Source organism: Chrysemys picta, chromosome 1 (genome assembly GCF_011386835.1).
Source record: "Chrysemys picta bellii isolate R12L10 chromosome 1, ASM1138683v2, whole genome shotgun sequence".
In the NCBI taxonomy this organism is placed as follows: domain Eukaryota; kingdom Metazoa; phylum Chordata; order Testudines; family Emydidae; genus Chrysemys; species Chrysemys picta.
In genome coordinates, this window is record NC_088791.1 from 253,920,777 (window position 1) to 253,935,835 (window position 15,059).

The window sequence follows — 15,059 nt, forward strand, 5'->3', positions numbered from 1 at the left end:
AGAGGAGATTTATTCAGCACTACGTGTAATAAATTTACATGTCACCATTTTCCCATATAGAATTGTAAAACTCTTCTAAAACAGTCTGGAGGAGATTAATTGGATGCTAGGATGACCCCGGTTTCTCCCATTGTGCTTGTGTTTGGGTAGACATACCCCACACTAAGATATCAATTCAGAACTTAAGTATGTTCCATTTTCAATATGTGCAGAGGTCCCATTAAGTATGTGTTTAAAGTTAAATGCTTTCCTTAACAGGGATATTGTCTCCAATCAGAGCTTTTGTGAGACAGAGCATGATTAACTCTCTTCAAAGGGAGCTAGGCATGTAAGTCAGCCAGAGAGGAGAGGCTCCATGCCAACAGATTAGAGAGAAAGTCTAGTTTCTAGTTTGTTGTGTGTTCCCTTGTTTTGTTGGTGTCTGATGCTCATGTCCAAGGTGGCCTTGTACAGTATTCAGTATTTCTCTAGGTTTGGCTGACGGAGGGAAATTATCCAAAAAATGACCATACAGAGCATAGAATGAATTTTTCTCTTTGGATGCTGTAGAAAACTTTTTCCTAAGAAGAAAGCATCAACTTAAAAAAAAATTAAAGAAAAGATTATGGACCAGATTGTCAATTGGCATAGCTCCAGTGACGTAATCAGCCTGAATTGCCTTTCACTGAAGGTCTGACCCTTAACAAGAAACAGCATGCATTATTTTCTATTCCTATCTGCCATATGAAACAAGTGAATGTTGCTGTAAGATCCTTGCAAGGAATCCATTCAGTTAAGCAACCCAAAGTTCAGATGCTCAAACAATTTATCTGAAGTTTGGGGGCTTTAGTACCATAGGCAAGGGAAAAAGCAAAAGGCTGAAAGTTACTATTCAGAAACCAGCAACCCTATGTGGGAGAAGGGAAAGGAGAGTGGTAAATTAACACTTATGGGGCTTACCTGTTTTTAATAAGCATGGTCTGGCTGAGGTCTAAGTTTGTCTTTTGTATGTGTTCTTTCTTCTCAGCAGGGGATTGAGTGGCTTAAAGTGACTTAATTAATCTTTTATAGCTATGGCAGCATCCTTAAAAAATCTTAGCTACTAGGGCCTGATCCAAAGCCCAGTGAAGTCAATGGAAAGACTCTGACTGACTTCACAGAACTTAGAATCAGATCCCTAAAGAGGTTTTCTAACAGGGCTCATGTTGCTGAATGGTGAGTGTTTTATCCTCTCTTTCTATTGTTTTATGGGATGCTTTCAGTGAGTGCCGCTAAATAATGTTATCCCACAAGGTCTGCATTGACGCTTTTGGTGGGCAGCATAGAAACAATGTCCCAGTTACTCAGCCACAGGAAACTAAGCTACAGTTCCCAGCATTCCTATTTGTAATATCCATCAGATGACTCCACTGCAGAAGCCTGAGCAACTTAGCTTCACAGGCTCTCTGAGGTTGTGGGCAATTGTCCTGCTTGCTATCCCCTCACGCCAGCCCTGGCTTTTAATCTGTGCAGAAAAACAGTTGTTGTGGTACAGGTGGGCCATGGACTTTGTAATGGAATGTTGGAGGAGGGGGCATCAGAAAGAAAAAGATTGAGAACCCCTGATTTAAATCATTGTCACCTAGTGGTGCTGCTGACAGTGGGTATATCATGCGGTAGTGCGGACAAGCCACATCCAACCCAGGCAATTTTAGAGTAAAGTAACTTAGCAAACATGTTAAACCCGTAGTTTACATATGGAGACATGGTTAAATGCTCACCCCTGCTTTCCAAAAGCAGTTTGTAAAGTACTGGAATTTTTTTACACTTTAAAGAGTATCTTTTGCTAAATAAAGTATAGTGGGACAGGAGTAGCCCTAATTAACTTCAATAGTATGTACATCTATTCCTTTCCTGACAGTGTTTGGCCCAGGGCATTAGCTTAGAATTCTTAAGTTGATAACTAGTGTTACAAACTCAAACCATGTCTTATTATGATCAAATCTATCTGTGCATTCTTATTCCATTCTGTGTAGGTTCTTATACCACACACTCCTCACCATAGTTTCTGAGCACTTTCCATTAGCACATAAAGCAATGTGACTAACATTCTGACTAACTACATGTTCTCTTATTCTCCCCAGAGGGAGAAGTATGTGCAGTGAAGGGTTTTGTTTTGGACTTTTATATATATATATATAATTACACACACACGTTGCTATAAATTTGTTAGAGAAGGCAGATCAAAAAATGCACCTTACTCTGAGGGCTAATCTACACTAGAATCAATTAGCAGTGCTAGAGCAGCTCAGCTACATGCAGATGCTCTATGCCAGTGGGAGAGCTCTCTCCCATTGGCATAATTAGTCCACCTCCCCAAGTGGTGGTAGCTATGTCAGTGGGAGACATTCTCCTGCCAACATAGCTCTATCCACTCCGGCACTTAGGTCAGTGTAACTTACATCACTAAGGGGAGTGGCTTTTCTATACCCCTGAACGACATAAGTTATCTTGAAGTAAGTGCAAGTGTGTACAAGCCCTAAGAGTGGAAGACAGTGAGGTTTGCAATGGTCCTTATTTCTAGGGAAGTTCATTGCAGTCTTGGCCAGCCCCTGAGAATGTTTTGTCTCCTGCACAGATAAGCTTTCCTCTTATTGTAGAGAGTTCTGTTGTGCCTGAGGAGTACCGTTGTCGTTGTTGACCAGAGTCTTTATTCTGGAGATTTAGGCTCTTTTAGATATCCCTTGATTTGGGATATTGACTGCCAAGATAAGGACCGAGACCTTGAACTTGATTAGATAGTCTATGGATAGCCAGTGTAGAGAGCGGAGGACAGGTCTGATATGCTCATCATAACTGTTGTTGATGAGGAGACATGTTGCAATCTTCTGGCCTAATTGGACTTTTCTAAGAGGTCTTCATGCCCGGGTATGATGTTCATCCATCGTTATCGATGAAGACCTCACAACTCATTCTTTTGATGACCAGGCTTTGTGCGTCCGAAGATGACTGATCAGTCCGATTCAGGCATGGAACGTCCTGTCACAGGTCGGGCAAACGTAATGGCACTGTCGAAGATGTACGAGCAGCTCTGGACTTGCGCAGCTCATGCTTTTTTTCAGCCTCAGCAATGCGCCTCACCTCAGAGGTATTACTGCCTGTGTGAATGAGGCTGTGCCATGCTGAATGATTCAGTGCGAAGGTTTCCCATGTGGCGGTTTTGATCTCGAAGGACTTCAAAGAGGTCTTCAGCGTGTCCTTGAATCGCTTCTTTTGTCCTCCATGGGAGCGCTTTCCCTGAGTGAGTTCTCCGTAGAAGAGCGGTTTAGGAATGCGTTCATCTGACATTATCACAACATGTCCGGCCCACCTGGTCTGGGCTCTCATCAGCAATGTGTGAACTGACGGCAGACTGGCTCTAGTAAGGACATCAGTATTGGGCACTTTGTCCTGCCAACTGATTTTTAGAAGCTTTCGCAGACAGGAAATGTGGAAGTGATTGAGCCTTCGTGCATGACTCCGATAGACAGTCCACGTCTTGCAGGCGTACAGCAGAGTTGGAAGCATCACTGCTCAGTAGACCTTCAGCTTCGTTGATAGGCTGATCTCTTGACGTTCCCAAACATTGAAGCGCAATCGGCCAAATGCAGAGCTGGCTTTAGCAATTCTGCAGTTTACTTCATCATCGATTGACACTGCTCGGGAAAGGGTACTGCCCAGGTAGGTGAAGTGGTCCACTGTCTGAAGTCTCTGTCCATTTACAGTGATGGACGGTTCTGAGTACGGAGCGTGGGGAGCTGGCTGGTGCATGACCTCAGTCTTCTTGATGTTAATGGTGAGACCGAAGTTGTTGCATGCAGTTGAAAACTTGTCCATACTGGCTTGCATTTCTGGCTCAGTACTAGCATTCAGAGCACAATCATCAGCAAAGAGAAAGTCTCGAAGTACAGTTTCCTTCACCTTGGTGATGGCACGCAGTCGCCTCAGATTGAATAATTTCCCATCAGTTCTATACTTCAGGCCTACTCCTTCAGTGCAGTGTTGAAAGGCATCATCAGAGTGGCAGAGAATATCATGCTGAACAAAGTGGGTGCTAAAACACACCCTTGCTTGACGCCGTTGGTGACTGGGAAGGCCTCAGATGTTTCACCGTCATCCAGGACACGAGCCATCATACCATGATGAAATTGACGTACCATTCATATAAATCTGTCTGGACAGCCAAATTTCAACATGATCCTCCACAGGCCCTGGCGACTGACAGAGTCAAATGCTTTCATGAGGTCCACAAAAGTTGTGTAGAGTTCACGATTCTGCTCTTGACATTTCTCCTGTAGCTGACGCACAGCGAAGATCATGTCAATAGTCCCACGACCCTTGCGGAAGCCACACTGTGATTCTGGCAGTAAGCCCTTCTCCAGGTGAGTAATCAATCGGTTCAACAGAACCCGTGCAAGAACTTTCCCCGCTGTAGAAAGCAGCGAGATTCCACAGTGATTGTTGCATACCTGGCGATTGCCCTTCCTCTTATAGAGGTGCAGGACGGACGCGTCTCTAAATTCCTGTGGAATGGTTCCCTGCCTCCAGAAGGACTGAAACAGCTCAGTGAGTTTCCATAGCAGCACGGGTCCACTGACTTTGTACACCTCTGCTGGTATGGCATCTGACCTGGGGCTTTGCCACTTGACAGCTGATTGATAGCTTTCTTCACTTTGTCCTCTTCTGGTGAAGCATTCATGGAGTCATTGACTGCAACCTGGGGCATCTTGTCAATGGCCTCATCATTGATGACTATGGGGCGATTGAGAATTGCTTCAAAGTGTTCAGCCCATCTCTGGAGAATCTGCGTCTTCTCTGTAAGGAGCATAGTACCATCAGAGTTCAGGAGGGGAAAGCTCCCAGAAGACTGTGGACCATAGAGTGTGTTAAGGGCTTCATAAAACTGCTTAAAGTCGTTCCTGTCCACATATGCCTGTATTTCATCTGCTTTGGCGCTCAGCCACAAGTCCCGCATTTTGCGCAATCGGTTCTGTACTGTTCTGCGAACGTTGATAAAGGCGGTCTTCCTTGCCGCCAAGGATGGATCGTTTTGATATGCACGATGCAGGCAGTGCTTCTCAGCAAGTAAGGCCTGGATTTCTGCATCATTTTCGTCAAACCAGTCTTGCCGCCTGCATGTGTAGGGCTCCAATACCTTCGATGCAGCTGTATGGACAGTGTTGCCGGATCGCTCCCTGTCTTTCTCAGTGTCATCCTCAATACGAAGATCAGCAAGCTCATTCTCTAGGTCTTCTGCTAGATTTTCAGTGATGTGGCTGTTCTTCAGCTTCGACACGTTGATCCTTTTGAGAGCCTTACAGCCTTGTGGTCGTTTCTTCGGCATGATACGGAGCTTCATTTTGGATACTCTGAGCCTATGATCCATCCAACAGTCAGCGCCACACATAGCTTTTGTAACCCTGACATCTTGTCTGTCCCTTCTCCTGATGATGACATAATCGATCAAATGCCAGTGCTTGGAATGGGGATGCATCCACGAAGTCCTGTTGCGGGTAAGAAGGCAGAAGACCGTATTGCTGATCAGAAGGCCATGTGCTGTACAAGTTTTCAGCAGTAACAGGCCATTGCTGTTGCACTTTCCCACTCCATTTTTCCCGATGACTCCTTCCCAGGCTGCGGCATCGCATCCGACTCTTGCGTTAAAATCGCCAGCAGAATCAGCTTGTCTGTGCAGTGCACTGACGATAGCAGAGTATCTAGTTCTTTGTAGAATTTATCCTTCACATCCTCTGGGTTGGTCATTGTAGGAGCATATGCGCTGATCAAAGTAGCTTGTTTTCCTTTTTGAAGCGGAAGCTGCATTGTCATGAGCCGGTCATTCATACTCCTGGGGGAACTGGCAAGTTTCTGAACAAGATGATTCTTGATGGCGAAGCCAACTCCAGATTCACGATGCTCATCACTGCTGCGGCCACTCCAGAAGAATGTATAGCCACCGCCTGACTCGGATAGCTGTCCTTCATTAGCAAGGCGAGTTTCACTAAGGGCTGCAATGTCAATGTTGTAGCATGCGAGCTCTCTAGCGACAAGTGCTGTTCTTCTCTCCAGTCTGTCTGCCGTGATGTTGTCCTGTAACGTGCGCACATTCCATGTGGCAATAGTGATCGGTGTCACTCTAAGTTTTGTTTTTGTTTTTGTTCGACAGCTTTTATGGGATCCCCGCCAGCCGCGGTATGCTGGCCAAGGTAAGGTGAAGCAGGCAATGTTTAGGGCACCTTTTCTAGCCCCCTCCTCGTTCTACGGAGGTGAGCAGTGCAATCCTGAATAGGGCTGCTCAGTCGCTCAAGAAGATGCCGAGCTCCACTGCTGCTTCGGTCAGTGAGGAACGACCATTATGCCTGAGCCGCCTATGTGCAGGTCCGCGGCTACAACTCCCAGTGTATCCACACCTGCTGCTTCGTCGCTCGCCCATCGCCACAGGACCTGATATGATGTAATATGTTATGATGTGATGTCGAGACTTGCGCGTGAATTGGATTAAAGTGAGGGAGAGTTGCGCAACGTCAGCCTCAGTCTCTCTTCCCAGTTCCTATCTGTATCCAGTGGCAGGACAGAAGTTGAGATGGCTGGAGATAGGACAGGGCGCAGTGGATGACCGGGACGCCTACGTGTCTTGTCGTGCTCTTAAGCGTTCCACAACGCTTGCTGTCACCGCCTTCCTGACCATTGAACCAGGTTGCCTCAGTCAGCCGGATCCAGCCTTCGCATGCAATGGGTAGACAAGCCCTGACTCACCGAGAGTCTCATACTCATCGGCTACCCTCACCTGGTTTAGCCTGCCAGTCGAGACGGTCTCTGGGGTGTGGCTGCTGCCGCATGCTGACAGCTACTTGGAGCCACAGGTGAGAGCTGGGTGTCAAGTGGGGACCAAAGTGGATGAGCTACTCCTAGGAGTACGACTGCTCCCCCATCAGAGGTACTACCCCTCCCTGACAACCCCATACACCCCACTACCCCTCATGCCTGGGTATATTGCATTGCTGTTGTCCAACCAAGAGGTGGTGAAGTGTGAATAACTGAGACCAGGTGTGAATAAACAAGGCCACACCAGGATGGGATGGAGCATCCTAGTCAATTGTATATGATAGAAAGCATTACTCATCACGGATGCTTGTATTGCAGAGTATAGTGTCAGTGAGGTATCCACGAGCACTCCAAAACTATGGACGGAATTGACCAGTTATGAGTGTCTGTTATACTCAGTAAGAAAAGTTCAAGATGAAAGTTAACATCTGGCCCAATGGTCTAGCAGTATGACATTGTCATGGAAGGATCAGAGTTTGGTCCAGAGCTCAGTCCCTTGCTCGCAGTCAGCAGAATCATAGAAATGTAGGACTGGAAGGGACCTCGATAGGTGATCTAGTCCAGTCCCCTGCACTGAGGCAGAATGAAGTATTATCTAGACCACCCCTGACGGGTGTTTGTCTAACCTGCTCTTAAACTCTTTAGCTCTGTCTGCACTAGCACTTAAACTGTTATTCCTCCAAGTCTCTGTGATGCCAATTATGTCATACTTGTGATCATTCACTAGTATTTCTAATTCTTCCTGTTTATTCTCCATACTTCTTGTATTAGTATAGAGATATCTAAGATAGTCATTAGATTTCCCCTCTACATTTCCTCTTGTGAGAGCAAAGTGCATACAGCATATCAGTCCCTGAAGGTGATGGAGCCTCTCATTAATATTGTGCCATTCACTGGCTAAACCAGTAGCAACACTGCTAGGTCTAATACCCCGTAGCCAGAAGGATCGAATAAGGACCACACCCATTAAAAGGAAAGCTTAAGCCTCAACATGAGGTTCCTGTTTGTGCTATTTTAAGATAACATCCATGTAGCATTTCAGTGCCAGATTTTGTCCCTGGCTATTAATATATAACACCAACTTCAATGCAAATTGCTTGTGCTTAACCAAGGCTAGAATTTGGCTCTTAATATTTAATGCATCTTCAGTCTCTAATGTAGGTCAAGAGAAGAAATTAAATGATGACACCGTATTGCTTGCTGTGGCATCCCCAGGTGTTTGTGGTCCCTACTGATTGCCTTGAATCATTAATCAAAGGGTAACTGCACTGCACAGACCAAAATACAGTCTCAGCAGGCACATGTATTGATGATGATGCACCAAGAAAAAGACTTAATTGCATTGACACTACCATTTTTACACAGTTTAGAGTGTTTATCAAAATTGTGCTGGAAGCATCTAAAAATACTGTAATGAATGCAGCTTTGGGCCTCTTCATACACTGTTTTCTTTTTAGTTTCTTCTGTTAGAGACAGCTGTTTGCTATGAAAAAAAATTCATCTCCTTTCTTTCTCTCTCTTGCCTCCTGTTTGTGTGTGAGTGCCACAGCAGGATGCTCACAGTTTGTTGTAAATGTTCATTCACAGTTTTACAGTTTCTTAGATTCATATTCACAAAGGCAAAGTATTTTAAGACTTTATCAAGAATCCTGGTTCTTCATGCTGCAACTCAGAAGACAGGGAATGCTAATTTCCAAGGGCTTTATTTCCCAAGACAAAATGATGATCTTTTAAGTTAAAGGAATATAAAGGGTTTGCCCAGGGGATGAGTGAGGACATGGGTCACTTGTTTCTTCATTTTTAAATTGCTTCAGCTCATTGCTGATATAAAGGTGGCTTGTGGCTAGTAGCATGGAAAATATAACTAAGACTAAAGGAAACTGACTTTGTTACCACAGCGACAAAACAAAGCAGCTGTAAGAAAAGAAAATGGAGACACCACTGAATGAGTCTGTGAGCCCCATAGGCAAATGGGCCTCAGCTCCTCCTGGGACAGCCCCAGCTCAACCTTGCTTTTCTCTGTCAGCTCTGCAGGAATTTACAAACAGATAGGGAAGGAAAGGGGTATAAAACATGTGCAATTGGGTTCACTAGCCTGCTAGTGTAAGGGGACTGTTGCCTCCTTACTAACACTCAGTGGGGGTGTTTTGGTTGGCTAGCTCCCAGCACTAAAAGGGGAAGGGTCGATGGGAAATCAGGAGCCTGAGACTGACAGTCCCCAGGATCAATGGGGAGAGGCCAATGCTCCAGGTCAGCCTGATTAACAGGGCGGGCAGGCTAATCAGGGAGTCAGGAGGCCAGGGTGGATCCCGTCCTCTGTGTGAGCTGGAGTTGCCTGGGTCAGACAGAGTGGGGCCGAGCTAAGGAGAGAGCAGGGGCCCGAGCTAAGCTGCTGGGAGCAGAGTTGCAGCCCCAAAGCCAGAGCACAGCCCAGAGAGAGCAGACCTGTGCTGGGAGCAGAGCTGCAGCAACCGGAGCCAGAGGGGCCAGACAAGCAGCCAGGGAGCAGGTCAGAGCTGGGAGCAGAGTCACAGAAGCAGCCTGCAGAGCCGACCTGTGCTGGGAGCAGGGCTGTAGCAACCGGAGCCAGAGGGGCCAAAGAAGCAGCCCAGGGAGCTGGAGGCAGAGCAGCAGCAGCAGCCATGCTGAGGCAGTGTGGGGCTGGAGCACTCCGGAGCTGGGTGCGGTGAGCAGCTGGGGAGAGTGAGGGGGACCCTGGGCAGTGGGCCCAGCACAGGGAGACGCCTCAGCCAAGAGGCTCTGCAGGCCAGACTTGGAGGGGGGATCGTAACCCTGACAGGGCGGGGGCAACGCTGGGAAAAAGGGTCCTGCCACCGAGAGCGTGGGGCCACCGCCAGAGCAAGTGTCCAACCTGCAGCATCTCTGCAGCACAGCCAGGGCCTGAGAAGGAGCCTGGGACCTACAAGGAACAGACTGTGAACTGCCCTGATGTTCCAGAGACACTGTTTGTGATGTTCCCTGCCACAGAGCGGGGAACGGTGATGTGTTTCCTTTAACCTTTCCCATTTTTCCTTATTTTTTTTTAAATTAATTATTAATTAAACAACTTGTATTTGCTTTAAATTGTATGAAATGATCAGTGGGTCAGGTAGGTGCCCAGTGCAGAGAGAGTACCCCGGAGTGGGGACACCCTAGCCCCTGTCCTGGGTGACCACAGTAGGGTTGGGGGTCGAGCCCCCCAGGAATCCTGGGCCCAGCCTTGTCGGGGTTACGAGGACTCTGCCAGACTGGAGAGTGGAAGGGGAGTCCTCAAGGACAGAGAGGCATCTGGGTAAAGGAAGTGGGAGTGAGGACTCGGATCCTTTCGCTAGCCCACTTGACTGGGGTAGTGCAGAAGCCAGGAAAGTTCCCCACAATAGCGGGACCATTCCCCCGCTTATACTAGGAACAAAAGGACAGTGGAAGCACTGGTAGGGAGAGGACCAGACTCAAGTTAGGGAGGCAATAGTACATGGCTGCTTGAACCCCCCCCCCCCCAAAATAGGGAGAGGGACTCCGAATTTGTTTTGGGAGTGAAATGGTCACACTTCTAGAGAGGAATTGTACTTCCTGTGACACTTCTACTTCATGATCCATCTGAGTTTTAGCTATTATGAAGTGTAAACACTTACGTACTCTAGGTATCTGTAGTGGCTGGCTTAAAAATATAGAGTTGCTGTATATTGCCTTTTATATTCTGTATTATAGAGGAGAATGCTGTATGTATTGCAGAACCCTGCAAGCCTGTGATTTTACTGAAGGGACTGTTATTACTTCATAAACTGCAGGAATGGAGTTCAAGCAGCACCGCATATGAAATCCTAAGGTTAAATTACAGACTTGTACACTAAATTTGGGACTTCATACTTACATTGTTGACATAAGATCCGAGGGTTTGTCAAGACAGGCTTTCTAGTTTTGCCTGTTCCAAATCTCTAAAAAGAAAATTGGAGCTATCTTTTTTGACCTTACAGCAGCCTATGACACCATCTGCCACACTGATCTGCTGTACAAAATGTCAAGAGTTTTTCCTATCTGGTTTGCCATAGCAACTGAGCTGATGCTCCAATGTAGACATTTTCAGGTGACTCTGAGTCACAAAATCAGCACCAGGAGATTCCAAAAGAATGGACTTCTGCAAGGCTTGGTTCTGGCACCAATTTTATTTAATGTATTCACCAATGACCTACGGAACACCTCCAGGTGGTTCATGTACACCCATTATATTTACTTGGCCTCAAGATTTAAGAGAACCTGATCAGTAATGTGGCTGCTGTAGATGATTAGTGCAAGAAATGGAGACTGAAACCAAGTACTCCAAAGACCATGTCAACAAGCTTCCACTACAGCCATGCCCAGAGCTAATTTGCGTTTAACATATTTCTGAATGGTCAGCAGTTGGCACGCGATTCACACTCACCTATAAATATCGTCTCACTAAAGTAGCTCAAGAAATCAAGAAACTGTCTCCTGAAAAAACTAGCAGGGTCCACCCGGGGAGCCAATGTGCAAATAAAACATAGTTCGGGCTTGCTCTCTGCTGTTCAGCTGGAAAATACTGCACCCCAGTTTGGTTAAACTCTGCCCACACTAGACTAATAGACACACAGCTTAATCATACCATGAGAATTATCACAGACCCAAAGAAGCCAACACAACTTATATGGCTACCAGGCCTAGCCGATATTCTGTCACCTAACATCTGGCATCTGAATGCAGCCAATAAACTGATCATCAAGCCACAGCAAATGCCCCACTTGCCGCTGTTCAGGGATATATGGGATGTACCCCGCCACCGACTATGTAGTAGAAATCCTATCTGAATAGTGCTGCATGCTTTCCATTCAGCTGATAACATCATCAGCACTCTGTGGTAGATGGAATGGGAGAGAGATGCTGCCAGAACCAGGAACTCTCAATCATCAGTTGGCTGGATGAACAGCTACCTGGCTTAGGGCTCCCACCCCAGCTCTGGAGCCAGCTTAACAGGTTCAGGTGTGGAGTGGCTCACTTGCTAAGACCGACCGTGCCCGGGGCATCCAGGACAGCCCGCTGTGCCTCTGTGGTGCTGTGGAGGATGCTGCACACATGCTGGATGGTTGCTCTCTTTGTGTTGGGCTCCCTGGAAGTCTTCCCAAGCCTGAAGTACCCCAGTTTGGCTCTGGAACTAAAGCCCTCATCCAAAGCCCACTGAAGCCAATGGCTTTCATTGACTTAAATGGGCACTGGATCAGGCCCCGAGTTCCAGGGTCATCCCTCAAGGAGTGCAGAGAGTCCTCCCTGCAGCGCAACCATTGCAGTTTCACTGCAGGGAGCAAATAGAAGGTGGTCTGCATGACATGACAGAAGATGAATTTGGAGGTAAGGCTAGACTGAGCTGAGTGAATGTCGGGGCTGTGGCTCTGCAACTAAGGGTAATATCTTCACCACTAGCTGGCCTATCGGGGTGGGTTGAAGCTTCAGTGATGCTGATGCTCAAGCTAGTAATGAAGTGGGGATTGAACAGCTTGATTTACAGCAACTCCTTAGCAGCTAATCCATTCACTTGGTGCTGCTAATAAAAGCACTCTGTGTAACTCCAGCATTTTGAAATGTGGTTGCTCTCACTTGAGCTAGGCTAGCTCGAGTGCAGTTAACTCAAGTGGGCTAACTCTAACTGTGCTGTGAAGACACACCTGAAGCGTATGTCTACACAGCAGCTGGAATGGTGCTTCCCAGCATGGATAAACAGACATGCGCTAGCTCGGCTTGAGCTAGTGCACTAAAAATAGCAGTGGGGCCGTGGCAGCTCAGGCTAGCCACCCGAGTAGCGGAGATCGAAACCAAACAGGGTGAAATCCTCCAATGTTTATTAAAACAACAATCCTATAGCTCCAGAAGCAGTTGCAGCAGCAGTCATCCCTGGTCCCAGTATGACACACACACATGCACTTACACTTCCTGTTATTTTTCTAAATTCAAAGATTACAATTCCTAGCATGCAATATTGGATTTAGCAACACCATATTTCTCACTGTCTTAAGAACAAACCCAATCTTACAACAGTTACAGTGCAATAATTTGCTACTATATTAATGAACAGTAATTAAGTAATTAGCAAATAAAAAATAACTAAGAGGAAATGCTTATGTATCTATAATTAGAATTCTAATTATAACTGAGGACTAATCCCCGTTTTCTTAAACAATTGCATAACATAGTCTCTAGTCCATACAGGTAGCCATCAGATTCTGATAGCACATCCGTCAGGCCCAATATCCTGTCGGTTATTCTGTACCATCAGTAGCAATGCAAAATCATCAAGACCAGTTGGATGGTCTGAAACATCTCTGCTTTGCTTTCGGTAAGCTGGTGCAAGATGAAAGGTAGCAAAGTTGGATCAAGGCATTTGGGATTGTGTGGCATTTCATCATTGTCAGCTCCTGCAATTTTTGTTGAATCAGGTTTGGCAAGCAAGCAGCTTTGAATTGTTCTTGTGTAATGTCTGTGAGAGTGCCTGTTATAAGTGCAAATACTTCACCATCTGTCTATATGTCAGGCGAAGGCGAGGGCAGGTAGGACAATCAATAGGCCATCACATTTTTAATTCCCAGCCTCTACTCTGCCATACATGAAAGACAGTAGTCTTGCTGATCACCTAGCAATTTGGCTTCCGATGGTGTTATCAAAGGGTTGTGATCTGTACACAGTTTGAAAATACAGCTCCAAAGGTAAGTTCTCCGTTTTTCTGTAGCCTAAATGCAAGTGTCTCCTTTTCAACAGTTGAATACTTCCTCTCAGCTTCTGTAAATGTTCTTGAAGTCAATGCAACAGTCTTCTCCATGTTGTCATCATGGATTTGAGTAAGTCTTGCTCCCAGTCCACAGTCTGAGGCATCCGTAGTCACAATTGTGGGTAATGCAGGGTCAGACAATGTAAATGCTGAACTATTTACAATAAAATCTTTCATTTTTTGAAACTAACTTGTGCAACGGTCGTCCAGGTCAAGCTCGAGTTTCCCCAAAATAGTGCTCATAACCGATTCCATGACCGAAAGCGCAGTTTGTAATAAACCTGGCCATACCATGATGTAAGACCTAAGAAAACTCATAAAGGTTTGTAAATATCTCAGAGGTGCCACTTTTGTAACTGCCATGACATGGTCCAGGTCAAGATTCAGTCGAGTTTGCAAAAGTATATGTCCCAGAAATAACTCTGTCTGAAATGGCATTTGTCCAACTTCAGTTTCAATCCTACTGTTTGGATGTGGTGTAGTACCATGTGGAGATGTTTTTTATGTTCCTTGGGAGTCTTCCCAAACATAATATCATCCAAATAATATTGAACTCCAGGCTTGTTCTTTAGAATCACTGACATGAGTCTTTGAAAAATGCTAGGTGCTGATTCAAATCCATATGGCACAAGTTTAAAGTGGAATAGTCCATCATGCATAATAAATGCTGTGAGATCTCTGCTGTTGTCTTGTAGCATAACTTGACGATCTGCACTCTGTACATCAAGAGTAGAAAACATCTTTGCACCACAAAGTTCCTCAAATACTACTTCTATGTGTGGGAGTGGATGGCTGTCAATCATGATGGCTTTATTAGGATCCCTTAAGTATACTCAAAGACAAATACCTCCAGTGCTATTCTTTGTCACTATCAGTGAGACCCATTCAAATGATGCAATCTTTTCAATAATACCATTCTGTACTAATTTTTTAAACTCTTGTGATATAGCGTCCTGGCTGGGAATGGAAGATGGCACAACTTCTGTTGTGTGGGTGTCACATTAAGTTGAAGTTTAACTTTATGAACAAGTCCAAATGCACAGCCAGAGACCTCCTCTGTACTTTCCTCATTAAGAGCAGAGAGTAGAGTTTGCACTGTAAAAGTGCCAGGTGAGGTAAAAGCAATGTGTCCATTGACTACCTGCATGTTTAGTGCAGCAAACAAATCTCTGCCTAGGATAGAAGTACCTGTATGCATAATATAGAATTCCATAGTCTATGTATGTCTCAAAAGTCACAGTTACAGGAAGTTACAGGAAAGTAACCAAGCATGTGAATACGGTTCATCACACTGGACATGTGCCACTTATTGAACCAAGCTTACACCTCAAGTATTGCATCAGCCACAAGGGATTGATCTGTTCACATACATACTGTAGCAGAATAGCTTTGACAAAATGGACAAAAGATGAAGTGTGGCTTGAAGGAATTGACAGAGACAAGTAATGACAATTTTCTGGGCACT

At 45.7% G+C, this 15,059-nt stretch overlaps 1 protein-coding gene and 1 pseudogene across 4 annotated transcripts in view; one reads left to right on the forward strand and one right to left on the reverse strand.

Moving 5' to 3' along the window:
- FGF14 (fibroblast growth factor 14) overlaps nt 1-15,059 on the forward strand; it is a 648,909-nt gene that overhangs the window by 221,457 nt on the left and 412,393 nt on the right. The window lies entirely within an intron of this gene.
- On the reverse strand, nt 3,001-7,579 carry LOC135974952 (uncharacterized; annotated as a pseudogene).